Source organism: Marmota monax, unplaced genomic scaffold, assembly GCF_021218885.2.
Source record: "Marmota monax isolate L192 unplaced genomic scaffold, Marmota_monax_Labrador192_F-V1.1 WCK01_AAM20220418_F8-fsc00014, whole genome shotgun sequence".
NCBI lineage: Eukaryota > Metazoa > Chordata > Mammalia > Rodentia > Sciuridae > Marmota > Marmota monax.
The window spans coordinates 15924926-15939393 of NW_026695222.1; the positions used below are offsets into that span (position 1 = coordinate 15924926).

The 14468-nt window shown below is 39.4% G+C and overlaps 1 protein-coding gene and 1 pseudogene across 2 annotated transcripts in view; both read right to left on the reverse strand.

The window, feature by feature from the left end:
• Window positions 1-14468, reverse strand: part of Trpc4ap (transient receptor potential cation channel subfamily C member 4 associated protein) — a 78094-nt gene that overhangs the window by 18403 nt on the left and 45223 nt on the right. The window lies entirely within an intron of this gene.
• LOC131423795 (ELMO domain-containing protein 3-like) lies at window positions 7-14462 on the reverse strand (annotated as a pseudogene).

Genomic DNA, 14468 nt, shown 5'->3' on the forward strand with positions numbered 1-14468 from the left:
TGACACAGCCCCAGGGAGAAGGTGAGTCATGGCTCCTGAGGAAACACTTCTGTCCTCCAACATGCTCTGAACAGACTGGAGGTAAAAGCCTTTAGACTGGGCCCAGGCCCGCACCAGACTTTGAAAGCCCCCCAAACTCCTTCAATCCCCAGAAGCTAGGTGAGCAAGAAACCTAGAAAAACCAACTCTGTAGTTCTAGTCTGTTTCACCAACAAAGTGAAAACATTCTGATGTCGTCAATGCAGTGCCACATTCTACCCTCCCTACTGGTACTCCTTCCCCTGCCACCAAGCAGAAAGCAGACAGACAGACAGATGTCTGATAGCAAGTTGTGTAGAACCCTTCAAGTAACTAATTACTTGTTTTTCCCTAGATACCACAAGGCACACTGCTGAAAGCCCAAGGGAACCTTTTTGAAGATCTCTCCCAGTTTTCAAAAACCCATCTAAAGTTTTCTAAGGCTCAATTTTCTAAAGCAGACTGGGTTTTACAACTGATAGCACAGACATAGATGAACATCATCTACCAGCAGATTTTCATTGTACAGAATCTCATCATTACTAAAGCAGCAGATAAGCAGTATGTTTGGGACACTTGATACCTGTAAGGCATTGTACTCTGAGCTTTAGGTAACCCAACACATTTACTCTACTAACCAGCTGACAAAACGTCTCGTCCACTCCAAAAAGGTATTTACCCTTGGGAAGAAGGACAGCAAAATAATGAAAATGGAAGGCTCTGGAAATGAAATTTGCTGGCTATGTGACTCTGTGCAAATCACCTACTCACTAGGCCTTTGATTGCTCTGTACTACTACAGTGGACAAAGAGGGTTACCATGAGGAACACAAGAAAAGCCCAGCAATGGATTCTTAGGAAGCCTCAGTCACCATTAGATAGATCCCTTTTAGGAAGGCAATGGTCATAGTCAGGAGAGGCTGGGTGACTTTAGGAGAATCATTTCCTTTCAGTTTCCTCATCTTTAAGGTGAAAGGGTGAAACAGTAACTGCTAAGGTTTCTTCAAGCTCCTACTGGACCTATTTCTCTAGAGGCCTTTTGCAAAGGCCAGAAGAACCATGCATACAGAGAAGTGGTTATCAAACCCATTCAGAGAAGGCCGACCCAGGAGACACTGTGATTTCTGCAGGGTGTCATAACATAAGAGCCTGATTTATTCCACCCTACAGACCCAGAACAATTTTTCCCAGTGACATTATATCATCAATATAAAAATCATAACCCTGGAAGAGGACAAGCTGCCAAATGAAGCATGACTTGGGAGGCAGCATGGCACAGTGGGTAAGAACACAGATGCTGAAGTCAGACTGCTGAGCTGGAAACTCATTCACTAGCTGGGTAGCCTTAGTTGACCTTTATGTGCTTCAGTAACCATCCTCATTCATCTGTAAAAGAGTGATAATGACAATAGTACATACCTCCTAATAATGTTGCAAAGACAGAAGAAACTAATATTTTGGAGGTACTCAGAATAGTGGCCAGCAACTTATAAGCATGTAGTAATGCTAATGTTTTCTTTTCTCTCTTATAAACTTAATTTATGTATGTGACCCTTGATATCTGAAAGGCATCAAAGACTGGTTCACCAACAACCATTTATAATGTGCTGAATTCTGCATATACAAGCACAATACATAAAAATTGTACATATTAATGGGGTACCATATGATGTGCTGACTATGTATATACTTTGTAATGCTTAAATCTTTAAAAACATTTATCTTTTCAAATATTTATCATTTCTTTATGGTAAAACATCCAAAATCATTTTTCTTTAGCTTTTTGAGATATAGCACAATTTTATAGCACATAATTGTTATCTATGGTTACCCTACTGGGCAACAGCACACCAGAACTTCTTTCTCATATCTAATTATAACTTATTACCATGTTTTCTTTTCAATCTTTATGTTCTTAATAGCTATTAAAATGGCAGTAGGTAAAGACTAAGGAAAAATTTTCTGGAGATAAACTAATTAAGAAAATTCTATTTTTTTCACATACATTTTCCTGTACTTTGGGAGAAAAACCAGAATGACTAAGTCCGTGTTGGGACTCCTTGGTCAGTTCCCAGACCATATATGGGTCCAGTGATATGTGGAGACTCTGGGGAACCAGCCTGCAGAATCTGTCTCTGCTGCACACTTGCTAGAAAGCCCCAGGATTCACACTACCTGCATGGGGGACTTTAGGGAGGCATGCAAGAGAGGATGGCTATGGAAGGTGCAGGTGCAATGTGGGGCACACAGGCACCCTCAGAAATGAGTGTCTCTGGAGAGAGAGAGACATGGCCAGCTCAGATTGTGCCCCAAGACACAGCCAACTTTTGGTGCTGGGCTTGTATAATCTGACCAACTCTGTGGGGAGAAATATTTGCAAGAACATCTCCAAAGCAATAGCTAGAGCGTAGCAACAAGGTCACTTCCAAGGATGAAGAACAGAAAACTAGTTCAAGAGGCGTGTCCTTCCCTCCAAATCTCTTCAGCTCCGTAAGGCTTATGAAAGTAGTGATCATTTTCCATATGTCTGCAATGCACTCCACTTTCTGGGCCATATTAACTCACCAGTTTTTAAAAACGGCTTTAAGCTATGATTCACATACCATACACTTCACTCATTAACTCAATCACAATTCACTGACTTTTAGGATATTCATAGTTGTGCAGTCATCACCACAATCATTTTAGAACATTTTCAATACCCTAAAAAGAAAACTTGTACTTATTAACAGTCACTCTCTATACTTCCTACTAAACCCCAAGCTCTAAACAACCACTCAATTTCTGACTCTACGGAATTGCCTATATAGGATAGTTCATATAAATGAATTCGCATAATATGTCTTTCATCACTGCTTCTTTCACTTGGCACAATGTTTACAACGCTTATTCATGTTTAAGCATGTATCAGTATTCCTTTTTTAAAAACAATTGGATGAATAGTATTCTACATGAAAAAACTCACATCTTGTTTATCTACTCATCAGTTGGTAGAAATTTAGGCTGTTTCCATATTTTAGCTATTATGAATATGCTATAATGAACATTCATGAAAATGTTTTTGTATAAACATCTCTTTGTTTCTCTTCAGTATATAGCTAGGAGTAGAATTTCTGGGACATATGGTGACTGTATGTTAACTTTTGAGGAACTGCCAGACTATTTTCCAAATTGTCTGCACTACCTTATAGGCCATCAAAAGCAAATAAGGCTGGGTACAGTGGTGCTTGCCTGTAATCCCAGCTAGTCATGAGGCTGAGGCAGGAGGATTTCAAGTTCAAGGCCAGCCTGTATAATAGTTAGAGACACCATCTCAAAAAACAAAAGAAAAACAAAAAAGGGCAAGTGCGGTGGTACACACCTATAATCCAAGCAGCTCGGGAGGTTGAGACAGGAGGATTGCACCAGCCTCAGCAAAAAGCAAGGAGTTAACCAACTCAGTGCTACTTGCCTAGCTGTGTGAGGCACTGGGTTTGATTCTCAGCACCACATATAAATAAATGAATAAAATTAAGGTCCATCAACAACTTAAAAAAATAGGGCTGGTGATATGGCTCAGTTGTCAAGTGCCCCTGAGTTCAATCTCCAGTACCCTCCCCCACAAAAAAAGAAAAGGAAAGAAAAATAAACTGAATTATGCATTTCAATACCTCTATATCCTTCTCAAGACTTATTATCTGTCTTTTCAATGATAACCATCTTAGGGGGTATAAAGAGGTATCTCATTATAGTACTGATTTGCATTTCCCTGATGGCTCATGATACTGAACAACTTTTCATGGCTTAATGGCCATCTGTGTATCTTCTTTGAAGAAATGTCTTTTTGGATCCTTTGTCTATATTTTGAAATGTATTGTCTGATTATTGAACTAAAGGTGTTCTTTAAACATTCCAGATTCAAGTACCTTATTCAATACATGGTTTGCAAAAATGTTCTCCCTCCCTCATTCTGTGGGTTTGTCTTTTCACTCCCCCCACTAGGACCCCCTAGAGCAACTCCTTTATTCTAAAAGTGCTGGAATGTGAGACACTTCCTTCTTCCTCACTCAGGCCAGAATACTATCCTGGGGAAGTATGTAGCCTTCCCTGGAGGAAGCCCTAGCTCATGAATGGTTAGGAGGGAGCAGCCAGGAGACACAAGCCCAATGTTCATGTTTAGATCACAAACTGGAGAGGAGGGGAGGGGAGGGAAGGGATAGGGAGGAGAGACAGGCCCTGACAAGCCTGTTAGTGCGCTTTCTCTGGGTTATGCTGCCTCCTGCTGGCTGCAGTCACTGCTGTCTTTCTTTAGATTCTAACCAGAGGCTAGCTAGAGAGTCAGAATTCTAGCTGCTTCTATTTGGTAATCTCCTCTCCTGTGGGGAGGTGTGGCACATCCAGTTGGGGCTATTGCGCCTCATGCTCCACTCACTGCCACTGATTCCTGTAATCCAAACCTGGGAACTGAAGCCCAGCTGGGAACAAATAAGACTTTCCTTGTTCTAGAGGTCTATAAGGGTCAGGTTTAGTCACTCTGAGTGGTGAGGGTGCTTGGCTTTCTGCAACCAAGCCCAGAAGCTTGCCATCTCACCTCAGAAAGGTGCTTGGCTCAGCCAGGGGGCTCCAGATGTGGTTTGTCCCATGCCCTCTGAAGCCTGGTGGCCCAGCCCAGGAATCTTCCTATCAGTCAGTCTCTGGGGCTGCTCAGATCAGTCCTGCAGGTAACTCACACCTGTGAAGGTGAGATCCGTGAAGCAAAGGGCTTATGACCCAGAACACTTCTGCGTCAACAAGGAGGCCTATCCCTTTGACACCTAGGCCAGGTAGATCTCCAGGGTCTTGAGCAGCCATTGTGGATTCTTCTTGGCCAATGCTTCCAAGTCATTAAGGACAAAGCCTGAGTCTGAGATAGAGGAAAGTGGCAGCGTAGAAGCTATTCACCATGGCAATGACCTTTTGCTGCTGATTATACTCCCTGGAGAGAAACTCTTCTCTCAATGTCTGGATGGTGATGTGGGTGACATTCATGGACAACAAACTGAAAGAGTACTTTTGGAAATGGTGACAAGATGGGGGGAAATCTGGGCCATCAGCAAGGTCTTTGCACCCATCACCAGCTATAGCAGATGAAGAAAGACAAGGAAGCCTGCCCCTCTAAGGTCTGTAGCTGGATTTGCTCCCTGAAAGCCCAGGTCCTCACGGTAGTCTTTGTGGAGGGCACAGTCGAGCTTGGAGCCTGTTTGCTTCTTGTAGATGGTCTGGTGGATGTGATGCACTGGGTCATGGCTGTTCAGGTCACCCATACTCTCTGCTAGCCTGTCCCTTGGGGGAGGACTAGATACTCAAGACACCCTCCTTTCAGCTCCCACTCTTGCCTGCCACCAGGGTAAAGAGCCCTGGTCTGGTCTTAGCTGAGGGGGCACAGTACTCTGTTCTGACCACCCATGCAGCATCCGCCCTGTGGTAGTCCTGACAGGCACACTGAGCAATGGTCAGGACCAAGTCCCTTTTTTCCAAAGGCCCCAAGTAGAGCCTTGGAGACCTGAAGAGATGGAGCTAGAGGCGACAAGCCCAATCCTTTCAATAGTTGGCTGAATTCTCTTCTTGAAGGAGGACAGGTCTAGAATCTGGAAATGTTTTAGGGCCTCACCAAAGGAGATAAGCTGTCTAGACTGGTCTAAGTTGTCCCAGCTCCATGTCTGGCTGGATGGTATCCACAGTTTCCAATTCCTCTTGGACTCTGAGCACCTCTGCCTCACTACTGTTTATCTTTAATTCTTTCTCATTACAGAAAGAGCAAGATTTTTCATTCACAATTCAAAATCATTTGTTCAAGCAAGCTTTGTTCTTGGGCTAAAAGGGGTTATTGAGGTCTGAGATCTGATAACACAAGGAGAGTCAGAGGTCCAATTGCTCTACCTTATGCCTTTCTTCTGGTAGTCATTCAGATCAGGATAAGAAAACAGCCCTTCTGTACCATCACCAGGGTATAACTGGTTTCTGTGAGTAATGAAAAAGTTCCTGAGGCCTTTGAAGCTTCAGCTTAACAAGGCACACACAGCAGCAGCCACTGGCCAGTCTGGCTACTGCTAGATGGAGTTTCCAATGGTGCAAAACAAGTGCTCCATCACCAGAATTGGCCCTGCACCAACTCTGTCATCTCTCGTGGAGGATATCAGCCTCCAGAGAAGGGCCTGTGATGGTCAGACCTCAGGTGGGACTGGTTACAGATGCCCATCACAAGGCCCCAGCCACTGAAGGGGGTGCTTTGCAGATGTGGGGCTCAGAGAGACATGGCACGTCCCTGAGGCCTGCACAACACTGAAGGACAGTATTGTTTCCTAGGCCAGCTGTTGGCAGCACTGGGGGTAAAGGCAGCAGCCCTGGAGTGTACTGGGCAGGGCCAAGCAAATGAAATGTCTTCTCATTTATTAGGTCTTCTTTAATTTCTTTCAATGTTATTTTGAAATTTTTAGAGTATAGTTTTGTACTTCTTTGTTAAACTTATTCTGAAATGTTTTGTTCTTCTTGATGCTATTCTAAGTGAAACTGCTTTTTTAATTAATCTTGCATCCTGGAACACTGAACTTACTAGTTTAGTAAAAACTTTTTTAAAAAAATAAATACCTTAAGTTTTTTCCACAAACAAGATCATGTCATCTGTAAACAGAGAGTCTCCATTCTTCCAATTTGGGGGCCTTTAATTTCTTTTTTTAGTCCCCAGCTGCCCTGACCAGAACCTCCAGTATAATTTGAAAAAAAGTGTCCAAGATCATGTCCATGATCTTGCAGGGGAAAATAATGTTCAGTCTTCTGCCATGAGAGAGAATATTAGCTATGGTTTTTTTTTTTTTTTGTAGATGCCTTTTACACGTTAAGGAAGTTCCCTTCTGAGTTTGTTGTGGTTTGTTTTTGTTTTATTTTTAAATCATGAAGATGTGTTGGATTATGCAAATACTCTTTGTGCATCTATTTAAATGACCAAGTAGTTTTTATTCTTTATGCTACTATATGGTGTATTCCATGAATTGATTTTCATATGTTGAACCAATCTTGAAAAAATTCATTTGGTCATGGTGTAAAATCTTTCATGAATGTTACCGTATTGGGTTTGCTAGTATCTTTTATTTTTTGAGGATTTTTGCATCTGTATCTGTAAGATATTGGTCTGCAATTTTCTTTTGATGTCTTTGTCTGGTTTTGGTGTCAGGATAACAACCATAAACAACAAACTGAGAAATGCTCCCTCCTCTTTTGTTTTGTGGAAGAGTCTGTAATACTGTTGTTATTGATAGAATTCATCATGTGATACCTGCTCATTTGGCAGAAGCCACGTGGCCCTTTTGTTGTTTTTTGCATTGCCAATTCAATCTCTTTACTTCTTTATATGTTTATTTGAATTTTCTATTTTTCTTGAGTCAGTTATACAGTTTGTATTTCTTGTAATTTGTCCATTTCATTTAGGTTATCTAAATTTACTTGCAATGTTTACAGAAATATAACTTTCATTCCTGATTTTAGTAATTTAAACCTTCTCTATTTTTGTCAGTGTAGCTAAAAGTATGTCAGTTTTGTTGAACATTTCAAACAACCAACTTTAGTTTTCTGGATTTAATTTTTTTTTTTTTTAGTTGTAGATGGACAGAATGCTTCTATTTTATTTATTTTTATATGGTACTAAGGATAGAACCCAGTGCCTCACACATGCTAGGCAAGCACTTTGCCACTGAGCTATAGTTCCAGCCCAGTTTTCTGTATTTCTCTGTTGATTTTCTTATTCTCTATTTCACCATTTTCCATTCTAATCCTACCATTTCTTTTCACCTGCCTGCTTTGGGACTGGCTTACTCATTTTTCAAAAACTTAAGGTAGAAGTTTAGGTCATTGAGATTTTTAATAAATGTAGCCATTTACCGTATAAATTTTCCTTTAACAATGCTTCAGCTGTATCCTGAAGTTTGGTATACTGTGTCTTCATTTTCATTTGTCTCAAAATATTTTCTAATTCCCTTCATTTAACTTACTGATTACTTAAAAATATTCTGCTTAATTTCCACATATTTGTGTATTTCCTAAATTTTTCTTCTTGCCATTAATTTCTAAATTTACCCCACTATAAACTGGGTACAGCAGCATATGCCTATAATCTCAGCAACTCAGGAGGTTAAAGAAGGAGGAACCCAAGTTCAAGGTCAGCCTCGACAACTAAGTGAGATTCTGTCTCAAAATAAAAAATAAAAAGTGCATGCCTGTAATCCCAGCAACTGGGGAGGCTGAGATAAGAGGATCGAGAGTTCACAACCAGCCTCAGCAATAGTAAGGTGCTAAGCAACTCAGTGAGACCTGTCTCTAAATAAAATACAAAATGTGGCTCAGTGGTTGAGTGTCCCTGACTTCAATCCCCAGTACTGAAAAAGGAGGGTATGGGGGCTGGGATATAGCTCAGTGGTACAGTGTCCCTGGTTAAATCCCCAGGCTGCCAAAAATAAATAAATAAACAAACAAATAAATAAATTTATCCCACTGTGATTAGAAGACACATCTCACACAATTTTAATCCTTTTAAAATTGATAAGACTTTTTAAGAAATAGCAGCATATATGGTCTATCCTGAAAAATGTTCCATGTGTACTTAAGAAGAATGTGTATTCTGCGGTTGTTAGGTGCGGTTTCCTATACCTGTTAGTTCTAGATGGTTTATAATGTTGCTCAAGTCTTCCATTTCCCTATTGATTGTTTGGCAATTACTAAAAGTGGTATATTAAGGTCTCCAATTATTATAGTTTAATTGTCTATTTCTTCCTTTAAATCTGTTTTTGCTTAATATATATTTTGGCTGTTATTAGACACACACGTTTATAACTGTTATATCTTCTTAATGGAGTCACCTTTTTATTTTTTACAAAATGTCTCCCTTTGCCTCTGACAACAGGTTTTGTTTTAAAGTCTCTTTTAGTATAGCCACTCCAATTTTCTTATGTATGCTCATACACATGAACGTCTTTTCAATCTTTTACTTTAAATCTATTTTTATCTTTTAATCAAGTGTCTCTCCTGTACACTTGATATAATTGGATATTTTTAGTTTAATCCAATATTAAAATTTGTCATTTCAATCAATCCTTTCACATTTCTGCATTTCACTTTTTCCTTTCTATATATTGTGTGAGTTTCTTGTTCTTCTTTTTCTTTTGCACTCTTTCTCTTTTCTTAGCACTGTGGAGTGGGAGAGAGGAGTTTGAACCTAGGTCCTTGGGCATTCTAGGAAAGCACTCTCTCACTGAGCTACATCACCAGCCCCACCCCCACTTTTAAATTCTGAGACAAAGTCTCCCTAGTTTGCCAGGCTGGCTTTGAACTTGTGAACCTCCTACCTCAGCATCCTGAGTAGCTGAGATTTACAGGCATGTGCCACCACACCCAGCTTCTCTTTCTCCTTTAGTGCTCTATTTGGATTAAGTGAATATTCTTCAGTATAATATAATTCCTTTAATGATTTACCCATTATATGTTTTAAGCTACTATCTTAGCAATTAGCTCTAGGGCTTACCATATTTATATTAACAGACTTCTTTTTCAGAATTATATTAAATTCCAGAGCTCCTATACAGCTTTAGTCTCTTCCCAACTTTTTGTGCTAATTGTTTTGCATATTATGTCTACACATGTCAAAAACCCAACAATAGTTGTTATACATTGTTGTAACTGTTTTATATAATTTTATGTCTGTTAAAGAAACTGAGAAAAGAAAACTATATAAATATATGCAGAATTTACATTAACCTTATTATTAACCATTTTGATTCCTTTCACCAATTCCCCTAGAGTCAAGTTATCATCTAGCATTCTTTCTCCAATACAACTTTCATCCCATTCACTTTCTTTGTACAGTTGTCAAATATAATTATAAACATAATTTTATATAACTGCTTTTTAAATTAGCTAAGAAACGAAATACAAATTTATACTGTCATTTAAATAATAAAATTACCTTTACTGGAGCTCTTTGTGTGTATGTGTGCACATGCATGTGTGTGTGCATTTGAAGAACTGTCTGAAGTCACCTGCTTTCAACATAAAGAAGTTCCTTTGGTATTTCTCATAAGATGGTATTACTTAATTTCCACATATTTGTCTGATAATAAGGAGTCTCTGTTTTTGTTTATCTAGGAATGTCTATTCATTTTTTTCTTTAATTTTTTAAATTGATTTTATTTTTTTTAAATACACGACAACAGTGGAATGCATTACAATCCTTATTACACATAGAGCACAATTTTTCGTATCTCTGTATATAAAGTATGTTCACGTCAAGTTATGCCATTATAGATGAACTTTTTTTTCATTCTTAATACACATATATACCACAATTTTTCATATCTCTGTTTGTATATAAGGTATGTTAACACCCAATTCAAGTCTTCATACATGTACTTTGTATAATGATGACCATCACATAGGAATGTCTATTCATTTTTGAAGGACAGTTTTGCAAGAAAGACAATTCTTGATTGACAGTTTTTCTCCTTCAGCAAGCACTTTGGGTTTCACTATGTCTGATATCCACTATTCCTAATGAAGAGTCAGTTATTAAATCCTATTGAATACTCTTGGGCACAACAAACCATTTTTCTCTTGCAACTTTCAAGATTTTCTTTGTCTTTAACCATTTTTATTATGTGTCTGGGTGTAGACTTTACTGAGTTTATTCTACTTGAACTTCTTTAAGCTTCGTGGATGTGCACATTAGTGTTTTTCATTAAATTTGGGTTGTTTTTACTTTTTGAAATTTATTTTCCTGTTCCTTCTGCTACTTCTCCTATGCATATCTTGGTGCACTTAACACCATCTCACATTATTCTGAGGCTCTGTTCATATTTCTTAATTTTTAAAAAAAATATTTTTTTAGATGTTGATGGACATTTCTTTATTTTATTCATTTATTTATACACGGTGCTAAGAATCAAACCCAGTGCCTCACACATGCTAGGCAAGTGCTCTACCACTGAACTACAACCCCAGCCCCTCTTAATTGTTTATTCACTGTTATTCAGAATACTGGATCTTAATCTATTTTTCAAGTTTTTTTTTAAGTTGTTGATGGACCTTTATTTTGTTCACTTATTTATATGCAGTGCTGAGAATCAAAGCCAGTGCTTCACATATGTGCAGCAAGCGCTCTACCACTGAGCCACAAACCCAGCCCAAGTTTTTGTTTAATTATTTTTAGTTGTAGATGAACACAATATCTTTATTATTTTTATGTGGTGCTGAAGATCAAATCCAGTGCCTCACAATTGCAAGGCAAGCACTCTACCACTGAGCTACAGCCCCAGCCCCTCAAGTTTTTTGATTCTCTTTTGCCAGTTCAAATCTACTGCTGAGTTCTTCTAATAAATTTTTCACTCAGTTATTTTACTTGAGTATGTCCATGTGACTTTCTTTTTATATTTCCATTCTATTGTTATCTAATTAATGAAACATCATCATCAAAGCTTTTTTTTTTTTTTTTTGGTACTGGGGAGTGAACCCAGGGGTGCTTAACCACTGACCCACATCCCCAGCTCTTCTTAAATTTTATTTAGAGACAGGGTCTCTCTGAGTTGCTTAAGATCCAGCTCAGTTGCTAAGGCTGGCTTTGAACTTGTGATCTTCCTGCCTCAGCCTCCCAAGCCACTGGGATTACAGATATGTGCCACCATGCCAGGCACTTTTTTTTACTTCTACAAAGAGTTTCCTTTACTTTTTAGACCATATTTCTTTTTTTTTCTTTTTAATTCTCTTTTTTTAGTATTATATTTTTAATATCGATGTCAATGTTCATAACTAGTATACAGAAATATAATTGATTTTTTTATTTCTTACATACATGACAATAGTGGAATGTATTTCAATAATAATATCCATTCACAGCATAATTTTTTGTAACTGTATATAAAGTATGTTCACGCCAAATTATGCCATTACACATGAGCTCTCTTATTATTTTTTTGCATTACAATTCTAATTATTTTTAATTGTAGATGAACACAATACCTTTATTTAATTTATTTATTTATTTACGTGGTACTAAGGATCAAACCGAGTGCCTCACACATGCTAAGCAAGCGCTCCACCACTGAGCCATAGCCATAGCCCTTAGATCATATTTCTTTTTCTTTTTTTTTAGTTGTAGTTGGACACAACACCTTTATTTCACTTGTTTATTTATTTTTTTATTTTTATGTGGTGCTGAGGATTGAACCCAGGGTCTCGCATGTGCGAGGCGAGCACACTATCGCTGAGCCACAACCCCAGCCTCTTAGATCATATTTCTAATGGCTGCTTTGTAGTCCCTATTAAATCTCTTACCTGGGCCTTCATAGGCAATCTCCATTGCTTACTTTTGGTTGTATATGGGTTACATTTTCCTGTTTCTTTGTATTATCATAATTTTTATAAAAAACTAACATATAGGTAATATATTGTAGTGTGGGAGATCAACCTCGCACGTGACTGAGTTAACTCCTCTGCTGGGTGATGTGGTGTCAGGCACCCATGCTGCTAGACTGCCCTGCTATTCTAGAGTTCGAGTGACTGTCTTCGTGCCCGGGCATGTCTTGCTACAGCCCCATGGGTGGAGCTACGCTTACCTGTTCCTTTGTAATATAACCCCTTGCCCTGCTTAGGATAGAATGTTCCATGGAAGTGCCTTGTGTGTGTCCTCTTCTCTTACTGTGCCCTTGGGTGTGGCCTATCTAGATGTCAGCCCCCTGAAACCTGACCCCTTACCTCATTTGAAAAGCTTCTCCTCAATAAAAGGGGTCAGCCCATGTGTGCTCTCTCTCTCTCTCTCTTCCTGTGGACCCGTAAGGTCAGAGGAGCCATCACAGTGACCCCAAAGAAAAAGGTATTTGTGTCTCTTGTGTGGTTATTTTTGCGCAGCCCAGTTAGCCCAGTTTAACTGGAGTAACCCCTGAGCCTTTTAGTCTCGAAGAGAAACCTGGCAATTGGCGCCCCGCACTCTGGAGATGGTTCCCCTTTAGGGCCAGACTATTTCAGTAAAGTCCATTTCTCCAATAGACTAGTGAAGACTTTACTGTTATACTTCAGACAGGGCATGCATACAGTCTCCCTAGGATGGTTCTCTCTGACTGGCTCTTTCTCCAATCTCTGTTAAGCTTTCTGCCTATTCTGGTATCACACCCAGAAGTTAGGCTCCACAAAGTGCTGGCTGAATACTATTTTTGATAATGCCCAGGGGCATAAATTGCTCCGAAGTCTGATTTGGTTGAATTAAAGACAGGGATAGGTTTGTTTTGTTCCTAAGAATTTTTTTAGTTGTAGAGGGATACAAGACCTTTATTTTATTTATTTTTATATGGTGCTGAGGATCGAACCCAATGCTTCACAAGTGCGAGGCAAGTACTCCACCACTGAGCTACAACCCCAGCCCCAAGCAGGGATAGTTTCTGAGGATGAAATTAGTTCTGACCTTAGGAGAGTTCTTAGAGATCTCTTCTCTTGCTTTTATGGTGAACTAGCTGGTTTATTGTTTAGTTTGTTGCTCTTAATTAAGAACAACCAACCTCCTTTCATTTGCTTAGTACTAAAATCTCCATAGTTTTTGAAATTATTACCCTTAGGTAGAAATCTCCTGAGTTTCTGTTCTTACCAAGTGCCTCTTCCCTTAGGCAAAACCTCTTGGCCTCTAGCTCTCTCCACTTCCATCTCTCCTGATGGGAAATCTTTGGAAATAAGTGAGCTGGGGCAAGAGCAACTGAAACCATAGTATTCTTGGCCTGAAGAACATGGGTAGAGCTTCCACACTATGAGTTTACTAAGAGCTGGGTTAAACCATACTCCCAAAGAACTCAGCTTCTTCAATTTGGGAGTTGGAGGGGATATGAAAAGTTGGCAGCCTGCATCCCAGGAAGGTACCATATTCCTTGTTTGGAAGTTAAGAATCCTCAAGGATTCTTCCTACACTCTGATTCCATCCTGTTGACCAGAGTCAAATGCTTCAGATATAAGCATCTGACACAAGATAGGCCAGAGTCCTTTACCAGGAAGATGGGGCTTAGACTAGGAGTCTATATACCCACATTAGGCTACCTAGTCCCACCAAGGGAACCAGAAAAAGGCAGGGCAGAGCAAAAAAAGAAGACGAAGAAACATGTAGGATGAACATCAGACAAGAATGATTCCTTGAGTTCCTAAGAATGCTCTGGTTATTGGCCTCCATTAATCCCTAAACATAGCCACCTCAGGTTCTGCAAGAAGGCCCTTCTCCTTGCAGAGTTACTCTGAGGAGTTCAATAAGGCTGCTGTAACCAGCTATCAAGAGTCTTAATAGTCATGGTCTAGGACACCTTAAGGAGAATTGTACTTTTAGCAAATCTCAAATCCTTCTTGGAAAGGTGGTTAAGAATGCTCCAGCAACACCCCCCCCCCCATGAAAAATAGCTCACCACATAGGGGACCCACTCAAAG